The sequence below is a fragment of the Hypanus sabinus genome, chromosome 3 (genome assembly GCF_030144855.1).
Source record: "Hypanus sabinus isolate sHypSab1 chromosome 3, sHypSab1.hap1, whole genome shotgun sequence".
NCBI lineage: Eukaryota > Metazoa > Chordata > Chondrichthyes > Myliobatiformes > Dasyatidae > Hypanus > Hypanus sabinus.
Window position 1 is genome coordinate 23666926 of NC_082708.1, and position 22836 is coordinate 23689761.

General features: G+C 42.2%; 1 protein-coding gene across 2 annotated transcripts in view; it reads left to right on the forward strand.

The window, feature by feature from the left end:
• gabrb3 (gamma-aminobutyric acid type A receptor subunit beta3) overlaps positions 1-22836 on the forward strand; it is a 540833-nt gene that overhangs the window by 512372 nt on the left and 5625 nt on the right. The window lies entirely within an intron of this gene.

Below are 22836 nucleotides of genomic sequence, written 5' to 3' on the forward strand. Positions count from 1 at the left end.
AGAAGCTGAGTGGTTCAGAATTGGCCTGCTGCCTATCGGGATAAGAAAAAAAAACAGGTGATTCACCAACTGAGGAAACAAAGGCTACTTGAACCATCGCTTCAAACTTCGCCCCTCCCATTTCTGGATCTGTCTTCATTCTGAGTCCGATTTCCTAGATACTGCCGCCTTGGTCGTATTTGTTTTTAAACAATGCTCCAAGATCACTGCTCCAAGCCTGCTATGTGACTGTGTCTAGACCAGAGTGATTCTGTGTTAGTCTTCTGCTAGGAGCACAGTTCTAAGCACCTTGAAGGCTCATGGCTGTGCAGGGCTTCTTCCAGTATGGTGTCAAAACAGCATTGAAACAATCCCTTCCCCCTCCAATGAGACGTCCAGCCTCAGACTCCCCAGCTATGAAAGCTGTCACTATTACTGAACATCTTTGATGTTCATAGGCATTCAAAATCGCCTGGGACCCATAAAAATATTTACTTATAAGATTAAATTAATTACACTTTTGGAGAAAAGCTTTATAAGAAAAATACATGCGTACACATATACTGATTGGCCACTTTATTAGGTACAGCTCTAAATCTGCTTGTTGATGCAAATAATATAAAATCAGCCAATTACATGGCAGCAACTCAGTGCATAAGAGCATGCAGGCATTGGTCAAAAGTTTCATTTGTTATTCAGACCAAACAACAGAATGGGGAAGAAATGTGATCTAAGTGACTTTGATCGTGGAATGATCTTTGGTTCTAGATAGTGTGGTTTGAGTATTTCAGGGACAGCTGCTTTTCTGGGGTTTTCATGCACAACACTCTCTTGAGTTTACTGAAAATGGTGTTTACTGAAAAAAACAAAATGAAAATCCAGTGAGTGGCAGTTCTGTGGGTGAAAATGCCTTGTTAATGAGAGAGGTCAGAGGAAAATGGTCAGACTGGTTCAAGATGACAGCAAGGTGACAGGGACTCAAATAACCAGGTGTTACAACAGTGGTGTGCTGAAGATTATCTCTGAATGCACAACATGTCAAATGTTTAAGTAGATGGGCTACGGCAGTTGAAGATCAGGAACAATTTCAAATAACACCTTGTATTCTTTCCCATCCTACCAATCCACTTGGTTCCATCTCTATCTCTCTCTCTCTCTGTCTCACAATTGCTCTCTCTCTCTCACTCACTCTCACTGTCTCTTTCTCTCTTCTCTCTCCCTCTGTCCCTCCCTCCCCATATTCAGCTTACTGTTCTCAATATTATGGGTATCAGATATGCTCAATGTCCCTCCTGATTCACTTTTTAAGAATGTGTTTACTTAAATCCCTCCATCTTTCATTGGAGATCAGTCTATTTGCTTGAGACATGCAGCCTCCAGGTGATCGATTCTCCTTTGTGTCAGCGGGAGCAGAGTAGTAAACAATGCAGCAGAGAAGTGTGAACCTTGCGGCACATTCAAACTCCTCTGATGGGGTGACATGTCTCCACAGTCTCTTTGCTCTCTGTAATGTTGCCTGACTCTGTTTAAGCATGACCTTGCCGCAAGCCGTTGGTGTACAAGCCAGAGTACATTATCAGTTAGATTGTACATGCCCTGAAGAAGCATTCATGACTGCTGAGCCAGGTAACTATTTATTATTATAAGACCGTAGAAGCAGAACTAGGCCATTCAGCCCATCAAGTCTGCTCCGCCATTCTATCATGACTGATTTAGTTTCCCTCTCCTATCTTTTCACCCATAACCTTTGATGGCCTAACTAATTAAGAACCTGTCAACCACTAATTTAAATATACCTAATAACTTGGTATCTGGTAACCCAATGACTTTGGTTAAATATACCCAATGATTTAGACTGTTTAACTCTCTACTGCCCGTAACACTTCTGCTGTTCAGGGCAGCAATGAAGGTTCTCCATTTCTGGAGGAGTTTGGGGCTTCCCTCATCATGTCAGTAGCTCAGTTTTCACCCCTGTCAGTTATGCAAGTCCTGGGTAGAGACTCAGAAATATGGTCTCACACAGATATAGAAGGATTCTTCATTGCTGCTTCTGTAACAATTTTATTTTACCAGTTGGGGTTGCTGGCCTTGAGATGAACTCCTGAACTTGGAGGACCGGTGGACCACTCTTAGTTGGCCTTCTACCTTTTGACCTGTTTAGCATGGGTGACCCTACCAAGAGCCAAAACACAAAGCCCAAAGCACTGACTCCAGCCAACATAGCTGTCCAGGTCATTGAGGCATACAAGCCTCCCAACTATGACAACACTGTGGTCCTCTTGGAGGAGACTAATAAACACTGATTATTTTTACCCCTGCATAGATCTATCCCGATTTGTTGAGTTGCTCAAGCATTTTGAGTGTGACTATCATGTTGGTTGTGCCTTGAGTCCTCAGCAGTGAGTTGTTTCTTTCAATAAGGCATCTGTGTAAATACAAAGACGAAAACTACTGAAAGTGTAGTGATGTGTAGTGAACCACCAAACTGTGGGCACCAACCCTCCCAAGACAGAAAGATATCTGAAGTTGTGCCAGTGGCTTATTCAACAAAGGCTGCGAAGGTTAGGTCTTCATACATAAAATGCTGGAGGAACTCAGCAGGTCAGGAAGTATAAATGGAGATGAATAGATAGATGAATGTTTAAGGCCAATAACCTTCTTCAGGACTTTATTCCCTGGCCTGCTGGAGATTGAGGGGAGACTTTGTAGAAGCATTCACAATCATAGGGAGTATAGATAGGGAGAATGCGAGGGGACTTTTTCTCCCTCAATTTGGGTGAGATGACAACAAAAGGTCATAGGTTTTGGTAGAAAGGTTATATTTAAGGGTATTCTGAAGAGGAATAAACAGTCAATGCTTCAGGGTGAGACCCTTCATCAGGTCTGGAAATGAAGAGGACAGAGACCAGAATAAGAAGATGGGGGAAGGTGGGGGGGAGGGTTAGGACTACAAGCTGGCAGTTGATAGGTGAGACCAAGTGAACGTTGGGGAGTGGAGAATAATGTGACCTCAATGACTGACTGACTGGCCAATGAATTCCTGCACTGACTCCATTTCCCTTGATTGTTTTAACATCAGAAAAACTACTGTTGACTTGAATATTCTCTGCAGCTGAGAAATTCCAAATGTTCACCACACTCTGGCTGAAGACCATTCATCTCATCACAGTTTAGGCTTCATCTGAAGTATTGGATTTTACTCTGGTCACCTCATGATAAGAAGAATGTGGGGACATTGGACAGAGTGCAGAAGAGGTTTACTGGGATGTTGCCTGGACTAAAGGGCATGTACTATGAGGAGCTGTTGGACAAAGCAGAGTTCTTTTCTCTGGAATGGCAGAAGCTGTGAAAAGACTTGATAGAGAATTTGTAAGATTGTGACACACATAGATTGACGGATGGTATCTTTGTTCCAGAATGCTGATAAGTGTCAGGTGCTGCATTTTGGTAGGACTATTCAAAATAGGACATACATGATAAAAGTTAGGGCATTGAGGAATGCAGTAGAACAAAGTGATCGAGGAATAATGGTGCATCGTTCCCTGAAGGTGGAATCTCATGTGGATAGGGTGGTGAAGAAAGCTTTTGGTATGCTGGCCTTTATAAATCAGAGCATTGAGTATAGGAGTTGGGATGTAATGTTAAAATTGTACAAGGCATTGGTGAAGCTAAATTTGGAGTATTGTGTACAGTTCTGGTCAACGAATTATAGGAAAGATGTCGACAAAATAGAGAGTGTGCAGAAGAGATTTACTAGAATGTTACCTAGGTTTCAGCACCTAAGTTACAGAGAAAGATTGAACAAGTTAGGTCTTTGTTCATTGAAGAATAGAAGGTTGAGGGGGGACTTAATAGAGGTAATTAAAATTATGAGGGGGATAGATAGAGTTGACGTGGATAGGCTGATTCCATTGAGAGTAGGGGAGATTCAAACAAGAGGACATGAGTTGAAAGAGAAGGGGCAAAAGTTTAGGGGTAACATGAGGGGAAACTTCTTTACTCAGAGAGTGGCAGCTGTGTGGAATGAGCTTCCAGTAGAAGTGGAAGAGGCAGGTTCGATTTTGTCATTTAAAAAAAAATTGGACAGGTATATGGACAGGAAAGGAATGAAGGGTTATGGGCTGAGTGCAGGTAGGTGGAACTAGGTGAGAGTAAGTGTTCGGCATGAACTAGAAGGGCCGAGATGGCCTATTTCCGTGCTGTAATTGTTACATCATTATATGGTTAATAGAAGAGTTTTATTCTTGAGACGTGCATTTCTAGAATGGGCCAAGTTTCAAAGGAGGTGTTCAGGGCACATTTTTTTAATAGAGAAAGGCAGGTGCTGGGTGTCCATGATGGTAGTGGATGCGTTTATGGAGGCAGATATAACTGAGGTGATTATGAGGCTCTTGGATAGGCACATAGATATGCAGAGAACGAGGGGGTTTGAACCATTTACAGGCAGAAGGGATTTTATGTCACCAGCTTAATTAGTTCCGAACATTACAGGTCATAGGGCCATTCTTGTCCTGTACTGTTGTGTGTCCCAAAAGAAATCTGAGGAACAAGTTTATCATAGAGTGTGGGGCATATATAGGAATGAGCTGCCCGAGGAAGTGGTCGAGGCAGGTACAAAAACAACATTCAAATAACATTTTGAAGGTTCATGGACAGGAAAACCTTAGGGGGCAAGAGCCAAGTTGGGGCACAGGGCCTGCTTTTGTGCTTTAATCCGAATTGCCGGCTTACAATTTGGAGGCCATCAACCTGAGATTCATACACTTCAGGTAAGTGCAAGACCATTTCCACATCTCAGTAAATTCAGACATCAGAGGTGCAAAGGGACGAGGGAATCTCTCGAGGTTAACTTGCTGGTTGAGTTGTTTGTGAGGTTTGCCCTCCCTAGCACACAGTTAGAGAGGACTAGAATATGAAAAGTAAGGGGATAGTCCTGAGGCTTTCTTAGACTTGGGTCAGAGTGCATACACGACGCTGGAAGAACTCAGACTGCACTTGGAGTATAGTGAGCAATTTTGGGGCACTTATCTAAGGAAAGATATGCTGCCTGTATCAAACCTTTATTTTGTCCTATAACCTCTGAGTTTCGTATCTGCAAATATGATGAGTACAGCAGCACAGTAGTGTAGTGGTTAGCGCAGTGCGTTGCAGTACCAGCGACCTGCGTTAATTTCCCTCCGCCGTCTGTAAGCAGCTTGTACATTCTGCCCGTGACCGCGTGGGTTTCCTCCAGGTGATCCACTTTCCTCCCACAGTCCAGGGATGTACCAGTTGATAGGTTAATTGGTCATTGTAAATTGCCCCGTGATTAGGCTAGAGTTAAATAGGGGGCTGCTGGACAGTGAGCCTCGAGGGGTTAAAAGGGACTATTCCGCACTGTATCTTAATCAATCAATAATTTCAGTAAACTCAGAAGTAAAAGCAACTTGTTAAGCAAAAGGAGAAAATGTGATGAGGAATATCACTTTTAGACCATAAGACATAGGAGCAGAATTAGGCCATTCAGTCTATCATCTGATCTGCCATTCCATCATGGCTGATTTATTATCAACCTATTCTCCTGTCTTCTCCCCATAACCATTGACCCTCTTACTAATCAAGAACCTATCAACTTTTACTTTAAATACATCCGAAGTCTTGGCCAGCACAGCTGTCTATGGTGATGAATTCCACAGATTCACCACACACTGGGTAAAGAAATTCCTCCTTATCTCTGTTCTAAGGGGGATGTCCTTCTATTCTGAGGCTGCGCCCTCTGGTCTGAAATCGCACCCCCCCCCCCCACTACAGGGAACATCCTCACCACATACATTCTATCTAGGGCTTCCAATATTTAACAGTTTTCAATGAGGTACCCCCATTCATTCTAAACTTCAGTGAGTACAGGCCCAGGACCATCTCATGCTCTCTATATGTTAACCCTTTTCATTCCAGGGATCATCTCCTCTGGACCCTCTCCAATGCCAGAATTAGCAAATGGCAGAGCTCTAGTACTGAGCTCTTGTCAACCACACACTGGTGTTACACTGTGACCTTAGTGTGATGCAACTGTCCTTTAAGATCCTTTAAAATGAAAGTTGTTTTGTATGTCATTTAAGCAGGATAAAATCGTTGTTAAATATTTGTGATTATATAGCTTGAATGCTTTTGAAGGATTCAAATAGTACTGAACATCACCTTCCATTGAAGGTGTTATCTAAGCTGACATTGCATTAATCAAATATTCTTCCCTACATTTACTTTTGCACTCAGAAGCCATTTTATTAGGTACCCCCTGTACCAAATAAAGTGGCCACTGAGTTTAAGTTAGTGGTATTCTGCTACAGTAGCCCATCTGCTTCAAGGTTGGATGTATTGTGCGTTTGGAGATGCTCTTCTGCATGTCACTGTTGTAATTTATTATTTTGAGTTACTTAAACCAATCTGGCCATTCTCCTTTGACCTCTCTCATTAACAAGGTGTGTTCCCCCACAGAACGGCTGCTCAATGGATGTTTTGTTTTCTTGCACCATCCTCTGTAAACTCTAGAGACAGGTGTGCCTGCAAGTCCCAAAACACCCTGTCCAGCACCAATACTCATTGAATGGTCAAAGTCACTTAGGTCGCATTTCTTCCCCCTTACTGTTGTTTGGTCTGAACAACTGAACCTCTTGATCCTGTCTGCTTGCTTTAATGCAGCGAGTCACTATCACATGACTGGAGGATTGGATGTTTGCATTAATGAGCAGGAATGACCAGGCGTACAGGTGCACCTAATAAAGTGGCCGCTGAGTGTACATGAAGGAGAATGTGCACAGTGAAGTTAGTGGGTCTGGTTTTATTCAGAGTTGAGTCCTCTTATATGAAACTGGCTTGCAAAGTGACTGTGGTAGGAGCAGTGGCCATAACCTGAGACCAAGAGCTGAGTTTTAAGTCAGAACTGGAGAAGTGAATGGAAATAGAATGATTTCTATTCACTTAGAGTTATATTCCATTCACAACAGAGTGATGGGAATAGAATTCGAGGCCTTTGTAACTAGACAGTTGAAGACACAACTATCAAATATATCGTTGGTTTGCTGAAGAAGCAGGCTACAACAAACAGTTGAGATAGACAATAGACAGTAGGTGCAGGAGTAGGCCATTCAGCCCTTCTAGCCAGCACCGCCATTCGCTGTGACCATGGCTGATCATACACAATCAGTACCCCGTTCCTGCCCTCTCCCCATTTCCCTTGACCCCACTATCTATAAGAGCTCTATCTAGCTCTCTCTTGAATGCATCCAGAGACTTGGCCTCCACTGCCTTCTGGAGCAGAGCATTTCACATATCCACCACTCTCTGGGTGAAAAAGTTTTTCCACATCACTGTTCTAAATGGCTTACCCCTTATTCTTAAACTGTGGCCTCTAGTTCTGGACTCACCCATCAGCGGGAACATGCTTCCTGCCTCCAGCATATTCAATCCCTTAATAATTTTATATGTTTCAATCAGATCCCCTCTCATCTTTCTAAATTCCAGTGTATACAAGCCCAGTCGCTCCAATCTTTCAACATATGACAGTCCCGCCATTCCGGGAATTAACCTTGTGAACCTACGCTGCACTCCCTCAATAGCAAGAATGTCCTTCCTCAAATTTGGAGACCAAAACTGCACACAATATTCCAGGTGGGGTCTCACCAGGGCCCTGTACAGCTGCAGAAGGACCTCTTTACTCCTATACTCAATTCCTCTTGTTATAAAAGCCAGCATGCCATTAGCTTTCTTCACTGCCTGCTGTACCTGCATGCTTGCTTTCATTGACTGATGTACAAGAACACCTAAATCTCGTTGTACTTCCCCTTTTCCTAACTTGACTCCATTTAGATAGTAATCTGCCTTCCTGTTCTTGCCACCAAAGTGAATAACCTCACATTTATCCACATTAAACTGCATCTGCCCACTCACCCAACCTGTCCAAGTCACCCGGCATTCTCATAACATCTTCCTGACATTTCACACTGCCACCCAGCTTTGTGTCATCAGCAAATTTGCTAATGTTACTTTTAATCCCTTCATCTAAATCATTAATGTATATTGTAAACAGCTGCGGTCCCAGCACCGAACCTTGCGGTACCCCACTGGTCACAGCCTGCCATTCTGAAAGGGACCCATTAATCACAACTCTTTGTTTCCTGTCAGCCAGCCAATTTTCAGTCCCTGTCAGTACTCTGCCCCCAATAACATGTGCCCTAATTTTGCCCACTAATCTCCTATGTGGGACTTTATCAAAAGCTTTCTGGAAGTCCAGGTACACTACATCCACTGGCTCTCCCTTGTCCATTTTCATAGTGACATCCTCAAAAAACTCCAGAAGATTAGTCCAGCATGATTTCCCCTTCATAAACCCATGCTGACTCGGACTGATCCTTCTACTGCTATCCAAATGTGTCGTAATTTCCTCTTTTATAATTGACTCCAGCATCTTTCCCACTACTGACGTCAGGCTGACCGGTCTATAATTCTCTGTTTTCTCTCTCCCTCCTTTCTTGAAAAGTGGGACAACATTAGCCATCCTCCAATCCTCAGGAACTGATCCTGAATCTATAGAACATTGGAAAATGATTACCAATGTGTCCACGATTTCTAGAGCCATCTCCTTAAGTACCCTGGGATGCAGACCATCAGGTCCCGGGGACTTATCAGCCTTCAGACCCAACAGTCTATCCAACACCATTTCTTGCCTGATATAAATTTCATTCAGTTCATCCATTACCCTAGTTCTTTTGGCCACTAATACATCTGGGAGATTGTTTGTGTCTTCACTAGTGAAGACAGATCCAAAGTACCTGTTCAACTCATCTGCCATTTCCTTGTTCCCCATAATAAATTCACCCGTTTCTGGCTTCAATGGCCCAATTTTGGTCTTAACTATTTTTTTGCTTTTCACATCAGTTGGTAGCACCCTTGTTTTAATATCAGAAAGTTAAGTATTCAGTTCTTTGTGTAAGACCGTATGCAGAGATCTAAGCCAATCTTCCAGCGCAGTACTGAGGGAGTGCGGCTTTGTCAAAGGTGTCAAATAGGATGAAATATTAAAAGAAACCTTTCTCCACAATGGTGGTGTCCTGCAGACCGTACACAAAACTACTTATTTTACTTCTTCCTTCAAATAAGGGTCTACTACTAGGCCGCGTACAATTGGAGCCTGTGATTTACATTTTGAAGGTGTGTTTTTGGACCGATTGAGTGTTCTGCCACTATGCTGTCTCTGGTGAGGTTGGGAGTGAATGTGCGGCCTGGAGACGGGGCCCAAACCCGTGATTGGCTCCCTCCGATTGAGGTGCTGAGCTACGCTGAAATCAGCAAGAATGAGAGCTGAGGACTGGCGTTTCAGCGTTCCCTGCCTGCGCTTGGCCCATCTTCCTCTCACTGTGAGAGGGAAGGGCAGCAGACTTGGGCAAAGATTGATCGGCGAGGCTGTGGACTCATTTTGGGGGAACTTGAGGCTCATGTTGCATTTTGTTCTGGATTCTCGTTACCTTTTGTTGCTGTTTCCGAGCGGTTTGATCGGGTGTTCGGTGTCGTTTGGGGTGCTTCGGCAAGGAATGGCTCTGTGGCCTACACTGGGCTAGCTGCATAGCACTGAACTGAACTAAACTGAATACTACTGGACTTCCAGTTTGATGTCTGATATTCTATATGTTGTTCTCTTGCTTTTTGCTATTGGCGCAATTTGTACCTATTTTGCACATTGGGTGTTTGTTACCCTTTTGAAGGGGTTCCATGTTGTCTATTTCGTGGCTGCCTACGGGAGGATGACTGTCAGAGTTGTATCCTGTATACATACTTAGATAATAAGTGTTCTGCAAAACTTGGGATCACTGCTGCCATCATATCTTTATTGTCATTGATAGTACAATTTGTCATGCACCGATACAGCGAAAATGAGTTGGCAACTCTCGTACTCAATGCTATAAAACAATAAAATAAATAAACAATAAATAAAATCAAATAACCAGCCAGTACAAGCAATGTCCAGCAGTACAAAAGCGCAACTCAGATGCATGACAGCCATAAAACAAGTGTTAAAAGTAGCAGTATACCAATTTATTGATGAAGCTTGATTGATTGGTTCAGAGCAATTATAGGTCTGGGGAAGAAGCTATTTTTCAGTCTAGAAGTGCGGGCATAGAAAATCTTAACATCTGCCAGATGGAAGAAGTTCAAACAGATGATTGCATGGGTGTGTATTGTCCTTGCAGATGCTTGTAGTTTTCCTTAGGCAGTATGAGCTGTAGGTGTCCTCCAGGGCTGGGAGCTGTGTCCCAATGATCTTCTGTGCGCTAGAGACGACCCGCTGAAGTGCTTTCCTGTCAGCTGCTGTACAACTGAGATACCACAGAGAGCTGCAGTATGTTAAGATGCTCTCTACGGTGCAGCAGTAAAAGGTCCCACACTGTTAGGTTCAGGGACAGTTATTACCTTTCAACTATCAGGCTCATGAACAAGAGAAGATAGCTTCACCCACCTCAACTCTGAACTGATTCCACAACCTATAGGCTCACTTTCAAGGATTCCAAGGCTCCTGTTACCAATATTATTTGTTATTTATTTATTATTACTATCTTGCTTTTCTTTTTATATTCACACAACTTGTTTTCTTTTCGCACACTGGTTGGTTGTGCATCTGTGTTTGTGTTTAACTTGTCATTTGTTAATTCATTAATTTGTTTCTTTGTACCTACTGTGAATGCCTGCAAGAAAATGAACCTCCGGGTAGAATGCATGGCATATACAGCATGTACTTTCATTAATAAGTTTACTTTGAACACTGTGAGGGGGCTTGCTGAACGCAAACTGTCCACTGCAATTCACAAATTACAATTCAGAGAAAGCCATTGGCTACAACACCCTGAGGATAAAAAAATATGCTGTAAGGATGCAGGTCTCTTTCTTTGTTATCTTGAGGAAAGATTTGCAAAAGAGGGACTGGAGATTATCCCCATAAGGGTGAAAATTTTACTTCTGGGACCATGAATCCACAGGAATTGAGGTGACAGTGTGAAATAACATGTAGGCTACAGTGATCTGACTAGAGGCTAGGATATTCTGTGGACGTATTGATTAGAAAATCCATAGTTTGTGAGATCCTTCTGCTCAGCCCATGCATCAACAAAGCAGTTGGTTTCCTTTTGCTGCCTGGAGAGAATTAGTGCCTGATGGTGCAACCAATTACTGGCGCACAAATCTCAAGTTATCTTTATTTTTAGTGGTAAAATTAAGCCACTAGAAAAACTACTGCCTTACTGCTCCAGGTTCAGTTTAACCTTGGGTGCTATCGGTGAGGAGTTTGTGTTGTGAATGTGAATGAAGTCACCAGAGAGACGCTGAAGCTGATGGATATAGAAGTCTTTATTCAGCAAAACAAGCAGGCATCACACCGGAGACACATTTGGAAGCAGAGGCCCCCCTGACCCAATATTACATGACACTTTTATATGCTAGAGATCAAAGGCGAAAGAAAGCAGGAAGATTCTATAGTTACAGTGCAACCACAATGCTTCCTTTGAATTGCATATAATTTTCAAACACCTCAATCTTCACACCAACACACCAGACACCCAAAATGAATGTTAATCCCCGTTGACTTTGGGCTACATTTGTGCGTAAGCAGGCATCTCAGGTCAGTGGAGTGCTTGTTTGTTTGCAATCTCCTCCTGCCTGCAGCTTCCAGAGTGGCATTGTTCTGGTCTGCGTGTTAAAATCAATCTACAATCCAGGTTCAGGTCTGAAGTCTGGCTGCTGATGAAATCAGTATTTGCTATATACCATAATTCCGTAACGCTTGCCCGGTTTTCCCTGTGACTGCTCCTCCCACATCCATAAAATATTTGGGCTGGTAGGTTAATTGATCAATGTAAATTATTCCTAGGGTGTAGGGTGCAAGGTAAAATCTGGTGAGGAGTTGCACAGAATGTGGAAAGAATTTGAGTGATTGGGTCCAACGGAGACAGAATAAACTGTAGATACTGAAATCTGGAGCAACAAACAATTGTGTTAGAGAAACTCAACAGGACAAGCAGTTTGTTGTTTGGCCTGCTGGGTTGCTCCAGCAGATTGTTCGTTGCGCTAGAGTAATTGGGTGTTAGATGGTCGATGCAAATTTGATGAGCTAAAGTGCCTGTTTCTGTGATTTATGACTAAGGAGTGAATTGAGTTTAAGACCATTCATTTGGACATTTAATTTCCTTTCTTTATATTGAACCATGTGAGGCTTTAATTTTCAATGTAAAATGTAAATGTAAAACGTAATCAAATAGCACAAGTATATTTGAAAACAGGAACAATGTTTCTGAGGTTTGACAGCAGCTAAATAGAAAATAAGAACAGCACAAGTCCAATTATCCCTCAAGCATTTGTTATTCAATTAGACTATAACAGGTACATGTCTAAAATCCACTGAGCCATCTTGGTTCTGTAATCTTTAATGCTATTACTCATTGAAAATTCACCAACCTTGGAAATTTTTAACTAGTTAGATTTTCACATTGTGCCACTGTGCGTGACGCTGTAGCTTCTGACATCATCTCTGACCAGCTTATATCAATTGCCAACTACTTAAAAGCAGACAAAGTAGAAGCAGGATTAGGCCTTATGGTCTCTTAAGCCTGTTTTGCCATTCAATAAGATCTTAGCCTCAACTTGACTTTCCTGCCGGTACCAAATAATCGTTGATTCCCCTTTAGTGCAAGCAGCCGGCCATCCCAGTCTTGTATATATTAATAACAGTAACTTAGCCTTCACAGCTTTGTGGGCTTGAAAATTCTATTGATTTGCAAACCTCTGAGGGTTAATTATGTCTCTCTATCTTTACTAACAAATACTACACGGTCGGCACAACATTGTGGGATGAAGGGCCTGTAATGTGCTGTAAATTGCTATGTTCTATGTTCCTTTTAATATCACCAACACTTGAATCAGTAATAGAAATTACTGCAAAGATATAACCAAACAATGAAAAATGGATTATATTTCACACAAAATGCATATTCTGTGTGTTGCTGCAGATTGCCTGCATCTGCAGGACCTCTGTTTGTTTGTGGATTGTACTTCCATTGTTCATTGGATCTACTAACCTGTTGAAACTCCAAAGTAAGAATAATCAAATCTAAACACAGTGGAATATATGAGATTTAAATACCATCTCTCACCATTAGATGGTACAAAATTTTTAAGCTTATTTTAAATTCCTTAGTTGATATGGTGGGATTTGAACTCGTGATTCTAGATATCTTGATGAGACACAAGAAACTCCAAATGCTAGAACCTGAAGCAACAAACAACCTACTGGAGGAACTCAGCAGGCCTGGCAGCATCTATGGAAAAAAGTACAGTTGATGTTTCAATGGGCCTCAGCCTGAAATATCGTCTGTACTTTTTTTCCACAGATGCTGCCTGGCCTGCTGAGTACCTCCAGCATTTTGTGTGCATTGTTTGGATTTCCAGCATCTGCAGATGTTCTTGGATAGCATTTTTCCATGCCAAATGTTTGCCTTGCAAAGATTATAAACAGAATTAAATCAGTTTACTTCCTTAATCTGACATGGCTTCTTCTTACTAACTGCTAATATATCTGGTTTTCAGTTTCTGGTCTAAACTGTATAATTTCAGAGTCTATCCAGATCACAATCATTTACCAAGCTCTTTTGCATAGTCATAAAATTATTCAGCACGGAAACACATCCTTTGACCCTTCATGTCTAGGCTGACCATCAAGCACCAATACATCTGAATTCCATTTACCAATGTCAGTCTCTATCCATCTATGCCTTGGCAATTCAGGTGCTCACCCAGATGTGTTTAAAGTGTTATGAGAGTACTTGCCTCCAGTACCTTCTCAGGCTAAGCGTTCCAAGGCCTTGACTCTCAGTGCAGGCAATTTAAGTAGATCGGAAGTAAAACTGTAACCTGGGATATGAGGGAAAACTTACCTGCTAGAGTGGTCTGCAGTCAGTTCTTTCGAGGTTCAGGAAATCAAAACAGTGCTACAACGCCAAGAGCCCCAAATTCAAAATGGTGAAGAAGTGTTATCGAGAACCGTCTGAGTAAATGGAATGAAAGAAGGAATTTGAAAAGGCAATGTGGTAAAATGGAGGAAGTCTGTTAGAATCGTTGCAATAGGATGAGGGAATAGAGAGAGGGGGCGATAGGGAAGAGAGAGGGTGAGATAGAATTTCTTATTAGACTGTGTTTTTCCTGATTTCCGAGAGAATGAAGTGGTTGTTAAAAGTACAGTATCTCTCTACAAAAAGAAAAACAGATGTCAAATCTTGGATGAGCCGAAGCAGCTTCTGAGGAGATTTGCAGAGTATTAAAGAAATTAACCATTGGAATTAGTTGTGGGTCTACATTGAATATAAGTTACTGATAAGGGAGACAAATTGACAATCTTACACAAGGTTTATTAAAGCCTTTGATATCCTGCCCAAAACATTTAAGTATCTTGTGAATGATTTAGTTCCTCCACCCACAACCTATACAGTGCCTGATACGCAAGGGATTTTGCATCAAAAGGTATTGCAGGTTACTTTTACTAAGGTGCAGCCTGATGTGTACTGAGCTATATGATAAAGTTGTTCTCAGTTGAACATTTACATTTTCACTCAGTGCTTGCTAAACAGTCTTAAGACCTCCTTCCACTCACTGCTTTTCCAAGGCTGTGGTTCTACAGAGCTATTCATTTAAACTTCCTTTCAGCCCAATTGTCTCATGCTAAAAGAATCTGTATAACCTTGATATATTGTTGGTGGAAATAATAGGGAAAGTTTTACTGAGAACATCGCAGAAGACCTAAGGTGCATGCCATTGTTAATGTGCACACTGACCAGCAATATGCTGTAAATTCCACATCTCCAAAGGTCAATTTCTTTTCTTCTTGCTAGTTGAATCTTTTGAGCATGAGCTCACGAATGTCTTTTGAAACTTTTTTTTCATTAGTAGCTTGCTGAATTTATGCATACATATCCCATGAAACTCACTATAGATTACATACATAATAGTTGTAAATATTTTTTTTTATCAGTATGACCATTACTCTTAGCCAGAGGGTGGTGAATCTGTGGAATTTGTTGCCACAGACAGCTGTGGAGTCCAGGTCAATGGGTATATTTAATGTGGAGGTTGATAGTTTCTTGATTAATCAGGGTGCTAGTGGGAAGGCAGGTGAATGGGAGGGGTAAGAAATCAGCCAAGACGGAATTGCAGAGCAGACTCAATGGACCGAATGGTCTAATTCAGCTCCTATGTTTTATAGTCTTATAAGGCAGGAGAATGGAGTGGCAAGGGATAATAACTCAGCCATGATGGAATGGTGGAACAGACTCAATTGGCTAAATGGCTCAATTCTACGCCTATATCTTAAGGTCTTACACAACCTCATTCTACTTAAAAAGGAAGCAGATTTACTGATGTGCTTTCATTCCTGCAACCAGAAAAATTCTTTTAATTTTCGTTTCCAATTCCAATTTCTAGTTAGATATATCTCTGTAACTTAATATCTCTTTTCACTCTGTTTCTAAAGTCATTCTTTCTCCTGCTTTCATATTTTCACCTTTAATTGCTTTACTCAGCTCTCCCCTCCTTAGTGCCTTAGTTCCAATCTGTTTGGTGAAGGAGATTAGACTTGCCGTGCACCCGGGTCACAGATATCCCGCTGAACTCGTTTCACTTACACTTGTCCCCCAGCCCCAGCAGTTTGTGATGCTCCTTTAGGTTCATGAGAGTGTGCGAAGCAGGAGTAGGAGTTCAGCTGCTTGTCCTCTCAGGCCTGCCCTGCCACAGAGGAATAGAAACCCGTCTATCCTGACCAAGATGCCCATCTTAGCTAGTCCTATTTTTAAAGCTTTTAAAATGCCCTATGTACAAATAAACATAGTGAGCTGCATCATTTGCATCAAATCCAGCCTGCAAGGATTGCCACAGTTCAGGCACCAATATAGCATACCTACAACATATTAACCATAACCCTAAATGTACGCCTTTAGAACGTGAGGGGAAACTGGAGCGCCCAGAGGAAAGCCATGCAGTCATGGCGATAACATTGAATCCTGACAGTGGCGGGTATCGAACCCCTATCAGTGATAGCTAGTGATGTAAAGTGGTTGCACTAACCTGTATGCTACCGTAGCACCCCTTGAATTTGCCTGTGTTTATCCTAAATGACTCGTAAACCTTTCTTACCCATGGACCTGTCCAAGTGTCGTTTAAATGTTGTTATTATACCTGCCCCAGCTTTCTCTGACAGCTTGTTCCATACGTCCACACCATCCTTTGTCTGAAGAAATTGTTCTTCAGGTCCATTTTAAATCTCTCACCTCCCACCTTAAACCTATGTCCTTTTGCTGTTGTACTTTATTCTGCTTTCTGTAATTGTTTTACCTTGTATGCCTTTAATGCACTGTGCAATAATTTAATCCGTGTGAACAGCACACAGTTTAAGATTTTCACTATACCTCAGTGCATGTGAGAATAATTATAATACACCAATAACAAACCGATATCCTCTAATTTTTGATTTCCTCATTCACGCTATCTAGGTGCCTTGTGATTTTTATATATTTCTGTCAGGCCACCCTTCATGCACTCTGAAGAATAACTTCTTAGCCTGCCCAGCCTCTCGCTGTAACTTTGGCCGTCAAGTCCTGAAACAATACTGGAAGTCCCAGCAACACCCACAAAATGCTGGAGAAACTCAGCAGGCCGGGCAGCATCTGTGGAAAAGAGTACAGGCGACCTTTCAGGCTGAAACCCTTCATCAGGACTGGAAAAAAAAGATGAGATGACAGAGCAAGAAGGTGGGGGGAGGGGAGGAAGAGGTACAAGGTGGTAGATCATCAGTGAAACCAGGAGGGGGTGGGGGCAAAGTAAGGTACTCGGAAGCTATTAGGTGAAAGAGATAAAGGACTGGAGAAGGGGGAGTCTGATAGGAAAGGGTAGAAAACCATGGAAAAAAGGGAGAAGGAGATGATAGGCAGGTAAGGAGATAAGGTGAGAGATGGAATATATTCCTTCTGAGAGAATATATTCAATGACAAATTTCTTGGTGTTCACCTGGTGGAGAATCTCACCTGGTCCCTCAACACCAGCTCCATAGCAAAGAAAGCCCAGCAGCGTCTCTACCTTCTGCGAAGGCTGAGGAAAGTCCATTTCCCACCCCCATCCTCATCACATTCTACAGGGGTTGTATTGAGAGCATCCTGAGCAGCTGCATCACTGCCTGGTTCGGAAATTGCATCATCTTGAATCACAAGACCCTGCAGTGGATAGTGAGGTCAGCTGAGAAGATCATCAGGGTCTCTCTTCCAGCCATCACGGACATTTACACTACACACTGCATCCGCAAAGGGAACAGCATTATGAAGGACCCCATGCACTCTTCATACAATCTCTTCTCCCTCCTGCCGTCTGGGAAAAGGCTCCGAAGCATTCGGGCTCTCACAACCAGACTATGTAACAGTTTCTTGCCCCAAGCTATAGAGCTCTTAGAGATAGCAGGGTCAAGGGATATAGGAAGAGGGCAGGAATGGGCTACTGATTGTGTATGATCAGCCAAGATCACAGTGAATGGTGGTGCTGGCTAGAAGGGCCGAATGGCCCACTCCTGCACCTACTGTCTATTGTCTATTGACTCCTCAATACCCGGACTGACACCTTACTGCCCTACTGTCCTGTTTATTATTTATCGTAAATGCCTGCAGTTTTTGTGCACTTTATGCAGTCCTGTGTAGGTCTGTAGTCTAGTGTAGATTTCTCTGTGTTGTTTTTTTATTATGTAGTTCAGTCTAGTTTTTTGTACTGTGTCATGTAACACATGATGCTGAAAAACGTTGTCTCTTTTTTACTATGCACTGTACCAGCAGTTATGGTCAAAATGACAAAAAAAGTGACTTGACATGACTTGACTTGACTCAGCCTACCCAGCTCTTCAAGGTAGAGAATTCCAACTATTTTCTCCTTTTCTTACTTGTTACATTTAGGACGGATGTGGATTAACATAGATCAATAACAATAGATAAATAGCCATGATCAGCAAAATGATATGACTGGAAACTAAGTGATTAAGGTCACAAAACTCAGCAAGTTATGCCAATTTTCTCCTGATATGCCTTGATAAGTAATCAAGGTATTATTGATCCCTTAGCTTCCTTGTAATATTGCGGGCTTTACTCAGAGCTGGTATGCCTTCTTTGATCACAGTACAGCACTGGGCCAGGCCCTTCAGCCTACGATGTTGTGCCAAACTATTTAATCCAGTAATCAAACACCTAACTAAACCAGACTTTCAGCACATCACATGAGCCCACCTCCCCTCTTTGGACCCTGTCCATAGTTCTGGCTGCCTCAGTAAAGCAGCTAGCATAATCCATGACCCCATCCACCCAGATATTTCCTCTTCTCCCCTCTCCCCTCAGGCCAAAGACACAAAAGCCTGCAATCATGCACCACCAGGCTCAAGGACAGCGTCTATCCCATGTTATTAGACTCTTGACCAGACTTCTTGTATGATAAGGTGGGTACCTGATCTCACAATCTGCTTCGTTATGATCAGGCACATTTCATTTACCTACGCTGCACTTGTTCGGTAGATTTTACATTTAATTTTCCATTATCATTATTTTACCTTCTTCTACTGCGATGCGCTGGGTAATGGCCTGATTTGTATGAACAGTATTCAACACAAGCTTTTCACTGTATCTTGCTACATGTGACAGTAATCACAATGTGCCAAGATACAGTGAAGCCACAGTGATCTTCTGGTACGATGGCAGCGTGTTTGCACGCAGCGGCTTATGCAGGGTCAACCAAAGGTGCTACTGTCTTACTCAAACATATCTTTTTACAATCTCAAGACCCTGCTAGACATTAAGAACTTAAAGTACTGCAGGGCTATCCCATCAATGAGTTGCTCATTGGCGGTGGAACTGAAGGAGCCGAAGTTGGTGTGGCTGCAACAAAGAGGCACCGGTGCCCAAAGGAGGTGTGTAGAAAAACAGCGAGTGATCGTCTTATTGCGTTTCTTGTGATTGGTGGTGTGGAATGCTGCAAGTCCAATTCATTTGCTTATTGGAAAACAGCAGGGCCAGATGGTGGGGGAGCTGCATGTCCTCAGCCATAGCGAGGAGTAGGTCTCAAGCCTGGGTGTTGTCTGTTTGCAGCCAAGCAAGGGGAAGGCCTTGAAGTTTTGCACTCCACCAGAGTGTTGGGTGCTGTGTGATGTGGCATCCATGCTGGAGTGGGTGCTGTGCCCTAGTGTTTGTTGGCAAAAGACAAGCTCTATTATGTTTGACTGCTGCAACATTCATGGACTCAGGGACTAGTTTTTTTCGTGTGACTGCAGTTTACTGCTAACTTGTATATGTTTGCTATCTTATATATGTTTGCAATCCTATATGTGCCATCTGTGCCTTGTCCTATATACGATTGTTGGTATTATGTTTTGCATCTTGGCCCCCAAGTTCCCAAACAATTTTGTTTGGTTGTATTCATGGATGACTGAATGACAATTAAATTTGAACTTGAACTTAATAATAAACCAAATCCAAAAACCCTTCTGCCTGCACAATGTCCATATCGCTCCATGGTCATAGAACTGTGTAAGAGCCTTTCAGACATCTTTCTCATATTTGCCTCCACCATCATCCCTAACAGCACATCCCTGGCCGTGTTTTAAAAAATAAATTTGCCCCCCCCACCCCCAAACATCTTCATTAACCTCAAACCAGAAAAGTACAACTCGGTGTAAATGTCTTGCAGTGTACTCTGAATGCCATTGGTAGTTAATGGACATTGAGATATTGAAGACAGCATGTTTCCTTTCATAGTTATTGCTGGCCCACTGCTCAATGCACAGACCCGCTCCAACCCGGCACTCTGGCTCAGAGTAATGAGCATTGAGAGAAAAAAAAAATCTGAAGATGATTTTTTTTTTGTTTCTGGGTCATTAATCTCTTAAGTGGGCTTTCCCTAAGGGCTTCAATAAATATTATGCTGTGAAATATTAAATATAATACATTAGAGATTATTTAAAAGATAGCATTAGCAGAGGAAAGCTTTCATTTTAATGTGGTATTCATAAAGCTCTTTGGAAGCAGGGCTGAACTAATGAACTGGTAATGATTTTCTGTTGCAGGATATCAGTGATACAAGTAAAGTTGCATTCATTAAGCATGGATGAAGTTACTGGGTTCTGACGGTACTCCCAGAAGGAATGGGAATACATGTTCAAATCTGAGCTCTGGGAAATTGGCTAGTGACAGGGTCACTTTGTTGAGGAGATAGTAGGGTTGGGAGATGTTTATTGTGGTGTGTGTTCCCACATTGTCCCTTGCAGATTGGATCCTCAACAGTGGTAGTACAGAGGCAGAATGAGAATCAGAATTAGGTTTATTATCACTGACACAGTGTATGTCATGAAATCTGTTGTTTTGTGGCAGCAGTACAATGCAAGACATAAAAATGGCCTCCTTACAATAATAAATAGCAGTGCAAAAGAGGAATAACAAGATAGTATTCATCAAGGTCCAGAATAAGTTTATTTTCAGAATACATAAACATTATCATATGCCATCCTGAGATTTATTTTCTTGCAGGCATACTCAATAGATCTAATAACCACAATAGAATCAATGAAAGACTGCACCAACTTGGGCATTCAACCAGTGTGCAGAAGACAACAAGTTGTGCAAATAAAAAAGAAGGAAATAATAATGATAATTAAATAAACAATAAATATCGAGTGCTTGAGCTGAAGAGTCCTTGAAAGAGAGTCCATAGGTTATGGGAACATTTCAATGATGGTGCAAGTGGAGTTGAGTGAAGTTATCCCCTTTGGTTCAAGAGCCTGATGGCTGAGGGGTAATAATTGTTCCTGAAACTGATGGTCTGAGTCCTAAGGCCCCTGCCCCTGAGCATGACGTGGGTGGTGGGAGTCCCTGATGATGGATGCTGCTTTCCTTCCTTTGTCTAGATGTGTTCAATGGTGTGGAGGACTTCACCTGTGATGGACTAGGCCATACCCACTACTTTATCTGGGATTTTCTGGTCATATACTACCCTGAGATTCATTCATAAAAGTACAAAAAATATACAAAAGATACAAAATGAAAAACTATATTTATTTTGTCACAAAGACTGACAAGCAATCAATCTGCAAATACAATATAAAGATTTTTTTTTTAATGAATAAATAAGTAATATTGAGAACATGAGTTTAGAGTCCTTGAAAGTGAGTCTGTAAGTTATGGAGTATATTCAGTGTTGATGGATTTGAAAATTAAAAAATGCATATGCTGGAACTTTTACATAAAAACAGAAATTCTGGAAATACTGGAAAGCCCTTTCTGAAAAATCTATACTCCTGGTCCCTGCAGTGTGAGGATTATCTGGAAGTGTGATGGGATTTGGTACCAGGAACAATAAGGTAACTTGGATAAATACCCTGTGGAAAAGAATTGATTAGGTGGAAACATAACTTCAGACTTTTGAGTCCAGACAATGCAGATTATGTTAAGCAATTACTTTATCCATTCAGCTCTTGTAGAGCTGGAGGTTCTGCCTGCACACAGGAGGGATAATCATTTCCTTCATTCATTTGTGGGATGTGGACATCAATGGCAATTAGTTATTGTCCATTCTTCACTGACCTTGAAAAGTTGGCGGTTTATCTTCTTAAACCTTCACTGCTGATGGTATCTCACAATATTGTTGAAGTGAGAGAGAGTTCCAGGATTTAGACTAGTGAAGGTGGAGGGACACTGATATCTAAGAGAGGTCATTGTATGAGCTGAAGGGAACTTGAAGGCTCAGGTAATCCATTGTGCCTGTTGTCCCTGACCTTCTAGGAAGTGATGCAGAATGATATTAGTAAGTAAATGTAGAGTATCTTGCAGATGGTTCACACTGCACTGAGACTGAATGAATGTTGAGGGCGGCAGATCAGCAAAGAAGTGTGCTGCTTTGTCAATGGTTGTGTCAAGATGCTGCATGTGATATATGCTGACAATTTGCAGGCAGCTCACAAAACTACTCAAAATACTTTTGAACTATGATCATTGCAATCCACAGCCTGAAATTCACCTTTTAAGAAACATACTTTAGAACCATATAAATGAACGTGATTTTACCACCTCCTGAAAGATTTGGCAAACTTGACTCACTGAAATGGCAGGTATAGCACCTTGAAGTGGATGAAGTTCGGCCAGAAGGGAAAGCGCTGGGTTGGAATTCAAGCCAAATTAAAGCACTGGGGCCCGAGAGGGGAAAAAATAGTGTTCAGGCCCTCTGCTCCATGCCAACCAAGATCCCCCATCAGCATACATTTGATTTGTCTCCCCCTCTTCTACCCTTTTCTGTACCCTCAGGCAGAAGGTGCAAGAATGTTGGGTCCCCACGCCGCCAGGTTCAGGAACAGTTGTCGCCCTGAAGTCATCTCGACTGTCTTCACTGACCTCAGAGCTGAACTGATTCCGCAGTCTGTGGATTCACATTCGTGGACTCTGCAGCTAATGTTCAAGTGTTATTTGTTTACTTTTTTTATTATTTGCATGGCTGTAACCAAGATGGTGGCATGACACAGTTTGCTTTGGCCACTCCGGAGCTGATATGTTATTTGTTAAGCGGGGTGCCATGCACAATCCTAATCTGATGAAAAACAGATGTGGGAGCACGGAGGAGCATCTGGAAATCTCCAGGAAGGCCTTCTTCATTGCTGCTGCTGCTGTGAGGTCCAGGTCTCTGCTGAGAAGAACAGGCCCCCAGTCCTTGGGGTCGAGTTGCCAGTGGCGGGGGTGGGGACATCGTAGTGCGCTTGGCAGAGGATGGTGCTCAGAGAGGCTATGC